At 46.0% G+C, this 17505-nt stretch overlaps 1 long non-coding RNA gene and 1 pseudogene across 1 annotated transcript in view; one reads left to right on the top strand and one right to left on the bottom strand.

Annotated features, from left to right (window-relative positions):
• LOC126424976 (uncharacterized) overlaps window positions 1-17505 on the bottom strand; it is a 305892-nt gene that overhangs the window by 232538 nt on the left and 55849 nt on the right. The gene's annotated exons all lie outside the window — the stretch shown is intronic.
• On the top strand, window positions 6052-6169 carry LOC126425614 (5S ribosomal RNA; annotated as a pseudogene).

Here is a 17505-nt window from a genome sequence, read left to right as displayed (position 1 = left end):
ATAGGTCATCCTTCGATCCATTGTAGAACTTGGAAATCCATTCAGGGAATATTCGTTCACATTTTTGTTGAACGCAGTTGGTTTTTATCATCCTGTATTAAAACATTTCCTTTTATCAATAGTGCAATTTATAAACAATATTTTGTGAGTAGAATAAAATTTACAATCGTAAACGTAACTGCTTTTTCGACGTTATTTTACCAACTAACTAAAAATAGGAAAGGCATGAATCCCTTCCACTAAATTTAGTTAGTATTAAGAGTCTTTTACAGGGAGTGCAGTGGAGCTGACGCTGAAATCATTAAGTATTTGGTTATATCATTGCTAGTCTCACTGAACTCTTCTGATTTCTACATGTCATGTGTGGTCTGGCGTCTCCTTACCAGCAACAGGTCCCAGTTTCAAACTAGTCAATTCCCTAAAAAACACACTCAGAGCGTCGTTGCGCGAAAGTGGTAGGGAGACACGACATAGAACAGACAGACACCACGCAGAATGTTAGATCTTGTTGCTGCTCGTTCTGTCCTCCGTTGGTCGCGTCCGTCCTCTCCCCTTGTGTTGTTGTTCGTGGGCCTCTCCGCTGTTCCCGCGGCGCTTTCCGTCGTTTCAACCCCGCGACCGTCCCGGTCGCAGTTACAACAAAACTTAAAATATCTGAGACGTGAAACTTAAGGAAGGCAGCAAAGGTGTGGATGGGGCCTAATCAGTTACCGTTAGTTGCACAGGAACTCTCAACAATTATTTTAAAAAATTTTACTACACTGACGGCTAAAGGCCTTACTAAGAAGAAACTGCAATTTTTTGGGGGGGGCTGATGGCGACACGAAACTTCAGAATACTCAACAGCTGAAGGCCTGAATTACAAATAAGGTGGACAATTACACGTTAAAAATACTAAAACCCTTTTTAAACAATCTTAATAAACTATGACAAGTTATAGTTACTGCTGAAGGCCTCATCAAGACACAACTGAAAATCATTGGCCAGCTGAAGGTCACATACATTGTCAGAATACACAACGGCTGTGGGCCTGAATTACAAGTCAAAAGGCAAATTCCAAACCACATACTAAAAAAATACTTGGTTTTAAAACAAACTGTAACACGGCTGAAGGCCTTATAATAAAAGAAGTGAAATTGTTACTCGGCTGAAGGCCACAAACAATTTCAAGTAACAAACGGCTGAAGGCCTGAATTAGAAGTGAGGAAAACAATTCCAAATAGCACTTTCAAAATAAATACCTTGCATTTAAAAAAAAATTTGCTTAAAAAGTCTTACTGGAACACGGCTGAAGGCTTTATCACGAAAGAAGTGAAATTATTGCTCGGCTGAAGGCCACACCAACAATAATTAGAAAATTACAATATCCTTAAAACAAACAAACATCACAATCTAGGGAATTAGGACAAGCGGTTCTCAGCAAGTGTTCCAAGGGTCGGCCTGGAAAGGTAACTCAAACATAAGGAAGGTAAGGTGAGACAGGCGCGGCTGGTCCCGGCGGAGGTTTGAGTCCTCCTTCGGGCATGGGAGGATAATTTAGGTTAAGTAGTGTGTAAGCTTAAGGACTTATGGCCTTAGCTGTTAAGTCCCATAAGATCACACGCATTTGAACATTTTTTTGTGAGACAGGCCACCAAGCGTTGTACTCACGTAACAGGATGGCTACTCAAACTAGGGGCACCTTAAGCGCCGACCGACCGACTAACCAAATGCCTGCTGCCCCCCAACCGAACTGATGTCCGTTCGCAACCCCTCTCACCAAATACAGTACGTAATCAGCATTAAAATAACTGCTCATTCAAAACCACAATATACACACTGATCCGGGAAAAACAATTCCACCAGCAACTCACAATACTACAACCAGTCACTGTGAAACAACACGGACGACTTAGAAGTCGGCACAAACACTTACAGGGTGTTTAAAAAATGACCGGTATATTTGAAACGGCAATAAAAATTAAACGAGCAGCGATAGAAATACACCGTTTGTTGCAATATGCTTGCGACAACAGTACATTTTCAGGCGGACAAACTTCCGAAATTACAGTAGTTACAATTTTCAACAACAGATGGCGCTGCAAGTGATGTGAAAGATATAGAAGACAACGCAGTCTGTGGGTGCGCCATTCTGTACCTCGTCTTTCTGCTGCAAGCGTGTGCTGTTCACAACGTGCAAGTGTGCTGTAGACAACATGGTTTATTCCTTAGAACAGAGGATTTTTCTGGTGTTGGAATTCCACCGCCTAGAACACAGTGTTGTTGCAACAAGATGAAGTTTTCAACGGAGGTTTAATGTAACCAAAGGACCGAAAAGCGATACAATAAAGGATCTGTTTGAAAAATTTCAACGGACTGGGAACGTGACGGATGAACGTGCTGGAAAGGTAGGGCGACCGCGCACGGCAACCACAGAGGGCAACGCGCAGCTAGTGCAGCAGGTGATCCAACAGCGGCCTCGGGTTTCCGTTCGCCGTGTTGCAGCTGCGGTCCAAATGACGCCAAGTCCACGTATCGCCTCATGCGCCAGAGTTTACACCTCTACCAATACAAAATTCAAACGCGGCAATCCCTCAGCGCCACTACCATTGCTGCACGAGAGACATTCGCTAACGATATAGTGCACAGGATTGATGATGGCGATATGCATGTGGGCAGCATTTGGTTTACTGACGAAGCTTATTTTTACCTGGACGCCTTCGTCAATAAACAGAACTGGCGCGTATGGGGAACCGAAAAGCCCCATGTTGCAGTCCCATCGTCCCTGCATCCTCAAAAAGAACTGGTCTGGGCCGCCATTTCTTCCAAAGGAATCATTGGCGCATTTTTCAGATCCGAAACGATTACTGCATCACGCTATCTGGACATTCTTCGTGAATTTGTGGCGGTACAAACTGCCTTAGACGACACTGCGAACACCTCGTGGTTTATGCAAGATGGTGCCCGGCCACATCGCACGGCCGACGTCATTAATTTCCTGAATGAATATTTCGATGGTCGTGTGATTGCTTTGGGCTATCCGAAACATACAGGAGGCGGCGTGGATTGGCCTCCCTATTCGCCAGACATGAACCCCTGTGACTTCTTTCTGTGGGGACACTTGAAAGACCAGGTGTACCGCCAGAATCCAGAAACAATTGAACAGCTGAAGCAGTACATTTCATCTGCATGTGAAGCCATTCCGCCAGACACGTTGTCAAAGGTTTCGGGTAATTTCATTCAGAGACTACGCCATATTATTGCTACTCATGGTGCATATGTGGAAAATATCGTACTATAGAGTTTCCCAGACCGCAGCGCCATCTGTTGTTGAAAATTGTAACTACTGTAATTTCGAAAGTTTGTCCGCCTGAAAATGTACTGTTGTCGCAAGCATATTGCAACAAACGGTGTATTTCTATCGCTGCTCGTTTAGTTTTTATTGCCGTTTCAAATATACCGGTCATTTTTGAAACACCCTGTAGAAGCCAGAAGCGCTCGGAAGACCAAATGCACGTCGTCCGCTGCGACGACCGACCGAACGACCAACCAACGGTCGTCCTCACTGAAGTCAGGCACGGGGAAGATCCCAGTATAAATCGTCGACTGACAACTTGTTGCCATAAGGGCACTTCGATATGCAGACACACACACACACACACACACACACACACAGAGGTGAAAGTTGCACCGCTCGAATATCACAGTCCATTCAAATAAAACTCGCTGTATCCGGTCCTTGACGTGGTCGTGCACTCTCGCGACCACGTGCTTCCACTGAACAGCGCACGTGTGTCGGCAGAGGTCGGGCGAGTACTGGCTGTCCGGACCTCACTACTGCTCCGTCCCAACTCAACTCCCCGGACACACGACGACCCGGAAATACTAGAGGCCGCTGCAAAGATGGTACCACAGTAGCGCTATCGATAAGCGCTGCTGCTGCCACTCACGGACAGACAAGGCGAGCGGACGTAGTGGTGCCAGTGAACACACTGAGAAAACGAGACGCCACTATCGCTATTACAAGATGCCAAGCTATGAACGGCACCAACGCGAGCCGCACGCGGCTCAATATCACCTCCATCTGTACAGAAGACAATAAGTCACACCCCACACACAGCCACCTATGGGTGGACCTGTTTTCAGAAATGCAGGGCGTCAGTTCAGCAGCCGGGATGAAAGCCACCACCCACAAGTTAGTGCCAGCCAGCGACAATAGAGTGTTTCCTCACTACATTCTGTCTGAACTATGTATCGTCCACGTTTGACTTTAGTGTAAGGCCACACTTCGGAAAAAAAACTTCATAACATTTAAATTTGTAATATCGTCAGACATAGCGGTGTCACACCAAAGTCGGCAAAGCGAATCAATACCACAGGCATTAGCGAGCGCTGGCTGTAATCCGTGACAACCAATGGGAGGCACTCTAGAGGACCACAGCACCATCCCAGCATAGCAGCCTCCTAGTGCTGATATCAATACAGCGTCATTCGCGTAACCGCTCTGTCCCAGTTAGTGACCTCATTTGAGGAAGTCAGCATCATAGTGTAGGACCAACGACTTCAAGTCTCTGACGAACTTACACTGTTGCAAATGTCGAACATGTGCATCACAAGAACACCTTGTTAATTAGTGCATCAAGTGTTTTGCTAGGCAATGACGGTTGTAGATTATCCAGTACTCCCGTGGCAAAAAAAATTTTCAGACTTATCTTTTATGCATTTGTGTAGTAAACTATACAAATATTTACTTTGTTATAGTTTAATGAGCTTTCTCCCAGACCAATCCAAGAAGCCACAGTTATGGCTAGACAAAATCAGTATCGTCTGGTCAGAACAAAATTTATGATGTTGATAGACTACCCTTTCTCAGAATTTTTTTTCCTTACTATTACCAGTCTGCATTTTGTATTCTATTTGCTTCGGTCGTTATCAGTTAATTTGCTGTCACAACGGTAAAGCACAGCTACTAAACTCGTGTTCATAAAAAACAGAAGCCCTTGAACAACTAGAGACTTCGTTAACATTATTAATTTATACGTGCCCGTGGGGGTAAACGAAAACGACTTTTTCAGATGTTACGCTAAACCTAATCACATTGACAATTCGATCCAGATTTAAATCTTATAAGCGTTCTAACTTGGTAATCAGCAGATCTGTCGAATACAACGACGTAATTGTTTACTTTACGCTCTTAAAAGTCAGAAAATTGTAGCGCAAAATTTGCACAGACGTCAGTTTTTCAATCAATGCTCAGCTGGTGGCGTAATACGGCCAGTCAATGAAGACCAAAAAAGGTCGAATATTTGAAATAGTTTGTGAAAGCGCAGTTTTTGTATAGATGTAGAAGGTAGTATCATGAGCAGCATACTATAAATCGTCATCGGTAGGGGGTTCGAATAGTTCAAATGGCTCTGAGGACTATGGGACTTAACATCTGTGGTCATCAGTCCCCTAGAACTTAGAACTACTTAAACCTAACTAACCTAAGGACATCACACACATCCATGCCCGAGGCAGGATTCGAACCTGCGACCGTAGCGGTCACGTGGTTCCAGACTGAAGCGCCTGGAACCGCACGGCCACACCGGCCGGCACCGGTAGGGGGTGAGTGGGTGTAAGGGTGGGGTTGAAAGTCACTTTTGTACGTTCTCTTGAACAGCTCAAAAACTACGGCCTCTAGCGGAAACGCATCGCAGTACAAAATTTAAATACAGTAAATTTCCTACAAAAAGGTCCTGTTCACTTTTTCTGTGTGACAAAGTTTGCGCGCAGCGAGGGAGATAACACGAAAATCCCTCGCGTGGTTTTTGAAGGCCACATACAGCTTTCGTGTCACATAATGCGGCATCGGTAGTGGCAGCTGAATCCTGCAGAATGTCTTGAGGTAGCGAAACTCACAGTCCACGAGTTACCCGGAAAGTATTCAACTGTTATTGGAGAGTGAGTGCACTTAGCGACCGACAACCAACTTTAAACGTAAATTCAAACTTTTCTAAACTTTTCGTCACTGACACTCCCCGAATAATGTATCTAGCATGATGTTTTAATTCGTTACCTCTTTACAAGTAAGTCAACGGTCTTGCCGCAGTGGATACACCGGTTCCCGTGAGATCACCGAAGTTAAGCGCTGTCGGGCGTGGTCGGCACTTGCATGGGTGACCATGCAAGCCGCCATGCGCTGTTGCCATTTTTCGGGGTACACTCAGCCTTGTGATGCCAACTGAGGAGCTACTCGACCGAACAGTAGCGTCTCCGGTCACAGAAAACCATCGTGACGACCAGGAGAGCGGTGTGCTGACTCCACGCCCCTCCTATCCGCATCCTCAACTGAGGATGACACGGCGGTCGGATGGTCCCGTAAGGCCAGTCGTGGCCTGACGACGGAGTAGTTCTTTACAACTAACTTGTTCTATTCGCAACACATTTTGCAGACAGTGCCCACGTAAATCACTGAATGTACCTGCAAAATTATTTCATTGTACCACACATAGTTTATGAGATATGACGCAACAGTGACATGTGTGAAGAACAAGCTTTTCTTAAAACGGAGCTTTCATTTATGGGAGCTTGATTCCGCAAAGAATCGGGAGAGACATTAATAGTAGGCCCACAATTAGACTATGCGCGTATGTCCCACGATCCTTTATGAAAAAGGGAAAACAGCAAGAAAATAGGCCTACGTTGCTGGGACTAAACGTATTTCCTCTTGAACCTCCTTTATTCGACAGACATACAACATCAGCTAACATTGTCTTACCTGTCACTTCCTTTATACGAGGGTTGACTGAAAAGTAATACCTTCAGCAGTTGGCAGCATTGGTATGGGGCAAGTACTGGCTTGTTCCGTAGCCAAAACTTCCTGGCAGATTGAAACTGTGTGCCGGACCGAGACTCGAACTCTGGACCTTTGCCTTTCGCGGGCAAGTGCTCTACCAACTGAGCTACCCAAGCACGACTCACGCCCCGTCCTCACAGCTTTACTTCTGCCAGTATCTCGTCTCCTACCTTCTAAACTTTACAGAAGCTCTCCTGCGAACCTTTCAGAACTAGCACTCCTGAAGGAAAGGATATTGCGGAGACATGGCTTAGCCACAGCCTGGGGGATGTTTCTAGAATGAAATTTTCACTCTACAGCGGAGTGTGCGCTGATATGAAACTTCCTGGCAGATTAAAACTGTGTACCTGACCGTAGCCTGTTCTCTACAGCTGCAGTTGGCGGGAAGCCTTAGCATTGAACGGTTGTGTTGTTACAGCGTAAAGTATGGAACCCTGCGCAGACCGTCGGTCAATGCGATCTAAGCAACGTGCAGTCATTGAATTCTTAACAGCAGAAGGTGTCTACCCAAAGGAGATTCACCAGAGAATGAAAGCAGTTTATGGTGGTTGTGCTTATATGAGTACTGTGCGTCGTTGGGCGAATAAGTTTAAAGTTGATAAGACAGGAACATCTGACCTGCGTGACAGAGAGTTGGACGTCCTGTGACAGCAACCACCGAGTTTCACAAGCAAAATGTTGACAGATTGGTTCAGGACGATCTTCGTGTCACTCAGAGCGAAATTGCAAGCATTCACAAGAACGTGTGGGTCACATTATTGCTTTGCCTGACTATCGGAAGATCTGTGCACGATGGGTACCCCAGACACTGATCCTGAAATCAAAATGCACAGACTTCAAATTTGCCAGGAACTCCTCCAACCTTACGAGAACGAAGACGCACAGTACTCACATCAGCACAATCACCATAAACTGCTTTCGTTCTCCGACGAATCTCCTTTGGGGTGACGCCTTCTGCTGTCAAGAATTCAATGACAGCACGTTGTTTAAAACGCATTGATCGACCGTCTGCGCAGTGTTCCATACTCTACACTGTAACAACACGACCGTTCAATGCTGGATCTGTAGAGAAGAGGCTACGGAACAATCCAGTACCTGCCGCATACCAATGCTGCCAACTGTTGAAGAGTTACGAAGGTGGAGGCATTACTTTTCAGTCAACCCTCATACAACAGACGTACAGGATCAGCTGACATTGTTTTACTGTTACCTCCTTTATACGACAGACATACAGGATCAGCTGACATTGTCTTACCTGTTACCTCCTTCACACGACAGACATACAGGATCAGCTGACATTATCTTAACTGTCATTATAAGCTAACTTCTAGCGTATCTGAAGGAGCTTAGGAAAACTAATAGAGATGTGTGTACATACTCATGTTTAAGTGGCTACCTTTTGTGGACACAAGCAAACAGAGAAAGCGTTCATATAACTACGGATCCTGGGAAGATACCTCCACAACTTCAAGTTTCCACCGCACATTTCTCGGATATTTTGGCTAATGGTTTCAACGCCGACATTAACAAGCGCTAAATCGCTGTAGTCGTCTTTTCAAAAGCTTCAATATGCACTTAAAAAAGCAAATCGTTCCCTTAAAATAAAATTTCTTTCAATACTTGATGTTTCTGAAGATCCACAGTTCAGTCCAGGGTAGGGATGGGGATATTTTCCTCATTGCAGTTCCTTCAAGGCAGGTCCAGATCCACTCAGCCTGCTGTAAAATAATTACCGGGGATATGTCGTGGAGGCAAAATTCTGCCGCGACGCCCTCCTCTTAGTGCCGCGGCGTACAAAGGTTGCGCTTCGCCTGCAGTCAGGCCAACAGCCCCATCACAGGCTTGTACCACAGACTTCCGCCCTTACAGGGTGTCTAACAATTCTTTTATTTATTTATTTACTAGCTGACAAACCTGGCATTCCCTGGGTATTCGTTTTGCCAATTGTCTGTTACAAACAAAACCTTGTGCGTAACCCTGCGGTAGATTAGATGTGAGATCATACCGGACAGTTTCTGCACGCTGGGTGCAGCTGCTTTGTGTGTATGCAAGGCAGTTTTTTAAATGTGTCTATCTCAACGCCTCTTCATAGTTCCATAGTACGCCTGTTAATATCGATGGATGATACACTCCTGGAAATTGAAATAAGAACACCATGAATTCATTGTCCCAGGAAGGGGAAACTTTAATGACACATTCCTGGGGTCAGATACATCACATGATCACACTGACAGAACCACAGGCACATAGACACAGGCAACAGAGCATGCACAATGTCGGCACTAGTACAGTGTATTTCCACCTTTCGCAGCAATGCAGGCTGCTATTCTCCCATGGAGACGATCGTAGAGATGCTGGATGTAGTCCTGTGGAACGGCTTGCCATGCCATTTCCACCTGGCGCCTCAGTTAGACCAGCGTTCGTGCTGGACGTGCAGACCGCGTGAGACGACGCTTCATCCAGTCCCAAACATGCTCAATGGGGGACAGATCCGGAGATCTTGCTGGCCAGGGTAGTTGACTTACACCTTCTAGAGCACGTTGGGTGGCACGGGATACATGCGGACGTGCATTGTCCTGTTGGAACAGCAAGTTCCCTAGCCGGTCTAGGAATGGTAGAACGATGGGTTCGATGACGGTTTGGATGTACCGTGCACTATTCAGTGTCCCCTCGACGATCACCAGTGGTGTACGGCCAGTGTAGGAGATCGCTCCCCACACCATGATGCCGGGTGTTGGCCCTGTGTGCCTCGGTCGTATGCAGTCCTGATTGTGGCGCTCACCTGCACGGCGCCAAACACGCATACGACCATCATTGGCACCAAGGCAGAAGCGACTCTCATCGCTGAAGACGACACGTCTCCATTCGTCCCTCCATTCACGCCTATCGCGACACCACTGGAGGCGGGCTGCACGATGTTGGAGCGTGAGCGGAAGACGGCCTAACGGTGTGCGGGACCGTAGCCCAGCTTCATGGAGACGGTTGCGAATGGTCCTCGCCGATACCCCAGGAGCAACAGTGTCCCTAATTTGCTGGGAAGTGGCGGTGCGGTCCCCTACGGCACTGCGTAGGATCCTACGGTCTTGGCGTGCATCCGTGCGTCGCTGCGGTCCGGTCCCAGGTCGACGGGCACGTGCACCTTCCGCCGACCACTGGCGACAACATCGATGGACTGTGGTGACCTCACGCCCCACGTGTTGAGCAATTCGGCGGTACGTCCACCCGGCCTCCCGCATGCCCACTATACGCCCTCGCTCAAAGTCCGTCAACTGCACACACGGTTCACGTCCACGCTGTCGCGGCATGCTACCAGTGTTAAAGACTGCGATGGAGCTCCGTATGCCACGGCAAACTGGCTGACACTGACGGCGACGGTGCACAAATGCTGCGCAGCTAGAGCCATTCGACGGCCAACACCGCGGTTCCTGGTGTGTCCGCTGTGCCGTGCGTGTGATCATTGCTTGTACAGCCCTCTCGCAGTGTCCGGAGCAAGTATGGTGGGTCTGACACACCGGTGTCAATGTGTTCTTTTTTCCATTTCCAGGAGTGTATATCGATATATTCTCTAAAAATATCGATATGCACTCAAGCCCCAAAGAAGCTGGTATAGACATGCGTATTCAAATACAGCAATATGTAAAGAGGCAGAATACAGGCGCTTCGGTCGGCAATACCTATATAAGACAATAAGTGTCTGGCGCAGTTGCTAGATCGGTTACTGCTACTACAATGGCACGCAATCAACATTTAAGGGAGTCTGAACGTGGTGTTATAGTCTGCGCACGAGCGATGGGACATAGCATCTCCGAGGTAGCGATGAAGTGGAGATTTCCCGTATGTACCGTGACTATTAGAAATCCAGTAAAATATCAAATTTCCGACCGCTGCGGCCGGAAAAAGATCATGCTAGAACGGGACGAACGACGACTGAAGAGAATCGTTCAACGTGACAAAAATGCAACCCTTCCGCAGATTGCTTCAGATTTGAATGCTTGACCATCAACGTCATCGTGCGAACCATTCAACGAAACATCATCGATATGGGCTTTCGGTGGCGAAGCCCCACTCGTGTACCCTTGATGACTGCACGGCAAAGCTTTACGTCTCGCCTGAGCCCGTCAACACCGACATTCGACTGTTGATGACTGGAAACATGTTGCCTGGCCGGACGAGTCTCGATTAAAATTTTATCGAGCGGATGGACGTGTAAGGCTATGGAGATAACCTCATAAATCCATGGACACTGTATGTCAGCAGGGAACAGTTCAAGCCGGTGGAGACTAAGTAATGGTGTCGCGCGTGTTGGAGTGATATGGGACTCCTGATACGTCTAGATACGACCCCGACAGGTGACACGTGCGTAAGCATCCTGTCTGATCACCTGCATTCGTTTATGTCCATTGTGCATTCCGACGGACTTGGTCAATTCCAGCAGGACAATGCGGCACCCCACTCGTCCAGAATTGCTATAGAGCGGCTCCAGGAATACTCTTCTGAGTTTAAACACTTCCGCTGGCCACCAAACTCCCCAGGCATGAACATTATTGAGCATATCTGGGATGCCTTGCAACGTGCTATTCAGAAGAGATTTACAGCCCCTTGTACTCTGACGATTTATGAACAGATCCTTCCACCGCTACTCCAGACATTAGTCGTGTCCATGCCACGTCGTGCTGGGGCACTTCTGCGTGATCGTGGGGGTCCTACACGGTATTAGCCAGTTGTATCAGTTTCTTTGGCTCTTCGGTGTATAACCCCGATAGTCTTTTCCTCCATATATCTGATCAAAACGGCTATGTCGAGTGCCGTTATTTTTATTTTATTCTTAATTTTTTCACAATTTTCGGCAAATATTTGAAGTTCTTTTTTGAAATTGTAATAGAACAATTTTACTTCCCCTGTGTGAAGGAGTCTTACTACTCTTTGAGCTTTCATAACGTCCATTCTTTAACTGTGCGAAGCAGGTAGATATGACAGAACAAAAGTAGTCCAATGCACTGCGGGGAGAGGGGGGGGGGGGGGGTGAAAGGAATAACAAGATTTCCGACGTGGAGAAACAGCACATATGTTGCGCCAAAAAACTAATTTTTAACGCGGATACTGTTCTCTTTCTTCACATCGGCATTCTGCGAAAACAGTTGCTGAAAATAATGAACAAAAATCTAAGTGACAAGACTGGTATTTGTGGTGCGCGCAGACGTGTGAGGGGAAATGCTGACGTAATCGGCGCTAACAACAGGAACTTCAACGTTTAACTTTACCAAACGATTTTAACGCTACAATTGCTAGCTCACTGGCGTTGGCAGAAATGAAGAAACAGGGAAGTCGACAAAACTGTTCCGGACAAATCCGATACATGATGAACCGAACAACAGACCAGTCGGATACCTTTTATTGTGCCACATAAATGCAGATACCACCGTCAGCAAAGTGGATATTGCCATGCGTGAACGTCCTTCGTTTTCCTTTGAATTCTTGCTCTAAGGGGGATAGGAAGGCTGCTACTTTGTTGATGTACGGAATATCTAGTAGTAAGTAGTAAGTCCGGCACAAAATATGTAATATTAGGAATAAATTTCAGGATTCAGGTGTATATAAGATCAAATGTGATGACTGCTGTAAACAATAAATAGGGCAGACTGGTAGGAACTTTGAGATCAGATTCAGGGAGCACACCTACTCTCAAACAAAACAGCGTTTGGGGGGCATATGGCTGCCCTAAAGCACTCAGTCACGAACTGTGAACGAAATTTATACATCCTGCATAGAGCTCATCAGGGACGTTTTCTTAACATTTTGGAAGAAATTGAAATATACACCCACAAAAAGAAAGATCCGCATTTAATCCTCAACGAGCAAAGCGAGTTCAATCATAACGCCTATTTTAGTATTTATGACGAATTACTGAGATGACAACTGTTGCGTGTGGAGATCCAAGCCGAGGGATGAGAGATGGTGCGCGGTGGAGAAGCTGGAAGACGCGGGCAGCGCCTGGCGTCGTTGACGGGGCCCTCCTGTGCAGCCCTCTTGCCCACGGCGATGGACATCAGACGACTGAGCGGATCGCGGCACAACACCTAAATGGCGGGAACCACGGAAACAGACCGTAGAGGAAAACAAGTCCACAACAGCGCCATAGATATAGAAATCACCCTTTGTTTTTGCATCTTATAAAAATGATAATTTTACGGTGTATTTTAATATTGACAAGCACAGATTTTAACCCTGACATCTACAGATTTTAATTAAGTATTTTTAGAGATAAAAGTAAATTACAGATATCTACTTAATACAGTATGTGCATATGTAATGTAACAAATGTACCAGACGCCACCTGTCGGTAATAGTTTTGTAAATTAATATAAATGACGTCCATTCTGCCAAGCAGTGTAATGTGACGCAGCATGTGAAGATTGCTGTGTGTGGACGGGTTATTCATGTAACCGAAATTGCAGGTACGATCTGGTACATTTGATGTTGACTGGACAGTATGAAAAGGGTTTGCATTTGTGAAATAGTAAATTAGTATCATTATCGTTACAGATGTGAAGATGGTTCTAGAGGAACCAAAACCGGTCATGTGTGTAAACAATTTTGCCATCAAGACGGATTATAAATAATATTGTAAAAACTTCGTGTTCTGCCTTACGGCAGGTCCTGTCATGGGGGAAGCCTCGTCAGAGAGGTCGACCGCATGAGCGTCTAGGGAAGTGATTCCAGTGGCGGATTCCCGTTGCCTTCCACTGATGATGATGAAATGATGAGGACAACACAACACCCCGTCCCTGAGCGGAGAAAATCGCCGACACGGCGCCCCTCGGCGTGACAGACCGCCTCGGGGCGAACTTTCATAGTGAAGCAAATGTTAAAATAAAGCTTCTGGTGCTCTGCATTGTATAAAGCAGCATTGTACACGAGATAAAATGTAATACAACTATTTAGTCAACTAAAGCTCATTTAAGTACAATTAACAGGAGTCTTTAATTAGAAGAAAAGTGTCTTATTGCAATCATCAGTTTTATGAAATTTACAGCAAAAATAATTATTTCATTTGTGCAACTATCAGACAATAATCACGTAGAAATGTTTGTATTAAAATCAGTACAGTCATTAAATGGGAAATTAATTGCCGAAATTCAGTTATTTAAAGTTAATGTTTTGGGTTGTGTTCTTCCTAACTTATGCACTGAAAGTTTCGTTCACCCTCAAGAGATTATGTTTCAACAAAAACTCAAATCAGATTCATTGCAGTTAATTCTGTCATTACGTATTGAATAGAATTAGGGAGAAGAGGAGTTTCTGATACAACTTCACTAGAAGAAGGGATCGGTTGGTAGGACATGTTCTGAGGCACCAAGGGATCACAAATTTAGTATTGGACGGCAGCGTGGAGGGAAAAAATCGTAGAGGGAGACCAAGAGATGAATACACTAAGCAGATTCAGAAGGATGTAGGTTGCAGTAGGTACTGGGAGATGAAGAAGCTTGCGCAGGATAGAGTAGCATGGAGAGCTGCATCAAACCAGTCTCAGGACTGAAGACCACAACAACAACAGGTGTTCTAGAACTTTCTGTTATAAACAGGTTATTATTTCGATCATTTGGTCAAAATGAGATTGTTATTTAAAATTTGAACCTCAAAATTTGTTTCCGCATTATACACTCCTGGAAATGGAAAAAAGAACACATTGACACCGGTGTGTCAGACCCACCATACTTGCTCCGGACACTGCGAGAGGGCTGTACAAGCAATGATCACACGCACGGCACAGCGGACACACCAGGAACCGCGGTGTTGGCCGTCGAATGGCTCTAGCTGCGCAGCATTTGTGCACCGCCGCCGTCAGTGTCAGCCAGTTTGCCGTGGCATACGGAGCTCCATCGCAGTCTTTAACACTGGTAGCATGCCGCGACAGCGTGGACGTGAACCGTATGTGCAGTTGACGGACTTTGAGCGAGGGCGTATAGTGGGCATGCGGGAGTCCGGGTGGACGTACCGCCGAATTGCTCAACACGTGGGGCGTGAGGTCTCCACAGTACATCGATGTTGTCGCCAGTGGTCGGCGGAAGGTGCACGTGCCCGTCGACCTGGGACCGGACCGCAGCGACGCACGGATGCACGCCAAGACCGTAGGATCCTACGCAGTGCCGTAGGGGACCGCACCGCCACTTCCCAGCAAATTAGGGACACTGTTGCTCCTGGGGTATCGGCGAGGACCATTCGCAACCGTCTCCATGAAGCTGGGCTACGGTCCCGCACACCGTTAGGCCGTCTTCCGCTCACGCCTCAACATCGTGCAGCCCGCCTCCAGTGGTGTCGCGACAGGCGTGAATGGAGGGACGAATGGAGACGTGTCGTCTTCAGCGATGAGAGTCGCTTCTGCCTTGGTGCCAATGATGGTCGTATGCGTGTTTGGCGCCGTGCAGGTGAGCGCCACAATCAGGACTGCATACGATCGAGGCACACAGGGCCAACACCCGGCATCATGGTGTGGGGAGCGATCTCCTACACTAGCCGTACACCACTGGTGATCGTCGAGGGGACACTGAATAGTGCACGGTACATCCAAACCGTCATCGAACCCATCGTTCTGCCATTCCTAGACCGGCAAGGGAACTTGCTGTTCCAACAGGACAATGCACGTCCGCATGTATCCCGTGCCACCCAACGTGCTCTAGAAGGTGTAAGTCAACTACCCTGGCCAGCAAGATCTCCGGATCTGTCCCCCATTGAGCGTGTTTGGGACTGGACGAAGCGTCGTCTCACGCGGTCTGCACGTCCAGCACGAACGCTGGTCCAACTGAGGCGCCAGGTTGAAATGGCATGGCAAGCCGTTCCACAGGACTACATCCAGCATCTCTACGATCGTCTCCATGGGAGAATAGCAGCCTGCATTGCTGCGAAAGGTGGATATACACTGTACTAGTGCCGACATTGTGCATGCTCTGTTGCCTGTGTCTATGTGCCTGTGGTTCTGCCAGTGTGATCATGTGATGTATCTGACCCCAGGAATGTGTCAATAAAGTTTCCCCTTCCTGGGACAATCAATTCACGGTGTTCTTATTTCAATTTCCAGGAGTGTATAAAGTACTCCAAAACATGTTAGCATTAAACTCTTGCTGTAACTAACAATATATTAATTATTTTGTACCAAGCATTGCTAATCACTTTTCTCAGACAGTATTCCAATTCTAAATTTGAAAAGTAATTTTAGAAATCACAAATCACCCATTTATTATCTTCAAAATTGTAACTGCAATTTCTTATGAAATAACCGATTTTAATTATAACTCAATTAACGTGAATTTGTTGAACAATACTTTCAAAGAAGCTGTACGGGTAAGAACCTACATAAGCAGTGAGCTTAAGAGCTCGAAAGTGGCAGTAGGGTGACAGTTGTTTTCAGACAGTTTGAGCACATGATCTGTAACGTCAGTTTCTTTGAGCTGTGCATTGTACGAATGCTCTGGAACAATCTATGCATTAACACAAAATCCAAACTATGTGTCGGCGTAATTTATTTATTATCATCGTCTTCCCACGTTGTATCTTGAAATTACTGTAGTGCAGGAATTAATGTAATGCACCCCAATTAACATTGAATTGGTGAAGAAAAGTCGCCCCACTGCTGCTACCATCACAGGTTCGAATCCTGCCTCGGGCATGGATGTGTGTGATGTCCTTAGGTTATTTAGGTTTAAGTAGTTCTAAGTTCTAGGGGACTGATGACCTCAGATCTCAGATGTTAAGTCCCATAGTGCTTAGAGCCTTTTTTTTTTTTTTTTTTTTTTTTTTTTTTTTGAGAAAAGTCGTCGCAATCGATAAGATAAGTAGACACTCCAAGCATTTCATTGAACTCAACAGAGACTCGTATTCTAATCGAACATTTTTAGCTAGAACCTGGTAAAAAGAATATGTTAGAACTGGGAGGCCCATGTTACCGGACCTCTTTGATCAACACATCGCACATGAAACTTTATGGATAGGTACAGTCACACTATCCGTAGAAAATGCGGGGTGTTCCATCGTGAAGAAATCACAGTCGTTGTCTTGTTGAAAATATAATGTTCTTCTATAGTGCTGGCAATTCATCCGTGCAAATCAGTGTTACACAGTCTAGTAAAGTATATGACACTATGGGTCTGTCACCGACAACTCCTGCACATCCATCGATACTGAAGCAATACTGACGTCTCATGACCATGGCTGCTGACACTGCGCACCTGCTTTTTTTTTTGTCATCAGTCTACTGACTGGTTTGATGCGGCCCGCAACAAATTCCTTTCCTGTGCTAACCTCTTCATCTCAGAGTAGCACTTGCAACCTACGTCCTCAATTATTTGCTTGACGTATTCCAATATCTGTCTTATATTCTTTCAAATTCTGAAGGTGGCAGGGGTAAAATACAGGGAGCGAAAGGCTATTTACAATTTGTACAAAAACCAGATGGCAGTTGTAAGAGTCGAGGGGCATGAAAGGGAAGCAGTGGTTGGGATGGGAGTGAGACAGGGCTGTAGTGTCAGGGAGTCGTTTCTGAAAGTATTTATGTGGAGTGTAGCCATGTATGGAAGTGAAACATTGACGATAAATTGTTTGGACAAGAAGAGAATAGAAGTTTTCAAAATGTGGTGCTACAGAAGAATGCTGAAGATTAGATGGGTAGATCACATAACTAATGAGGAGGTATT

The sequence above is a fragment of the Schistocerca serialis genome, chromosome 10 (assembly GCF_023864345.2).
Source record: "Schistocerca serialis cubense isolate TAMUIC-IGC-003099 chromosome 10, iqSchSeri2.2, whole genome shotgun sequence".
Lineage (NCBI taxonomy): Eukaryota > Metazoa > Arthropoda > Insecta > Orthoptera > Acrididae > Schistocerca > Schistocerca serialis.
This window is presented reverse-complemented; position numbering and strand designations above follow the sequence as displayed.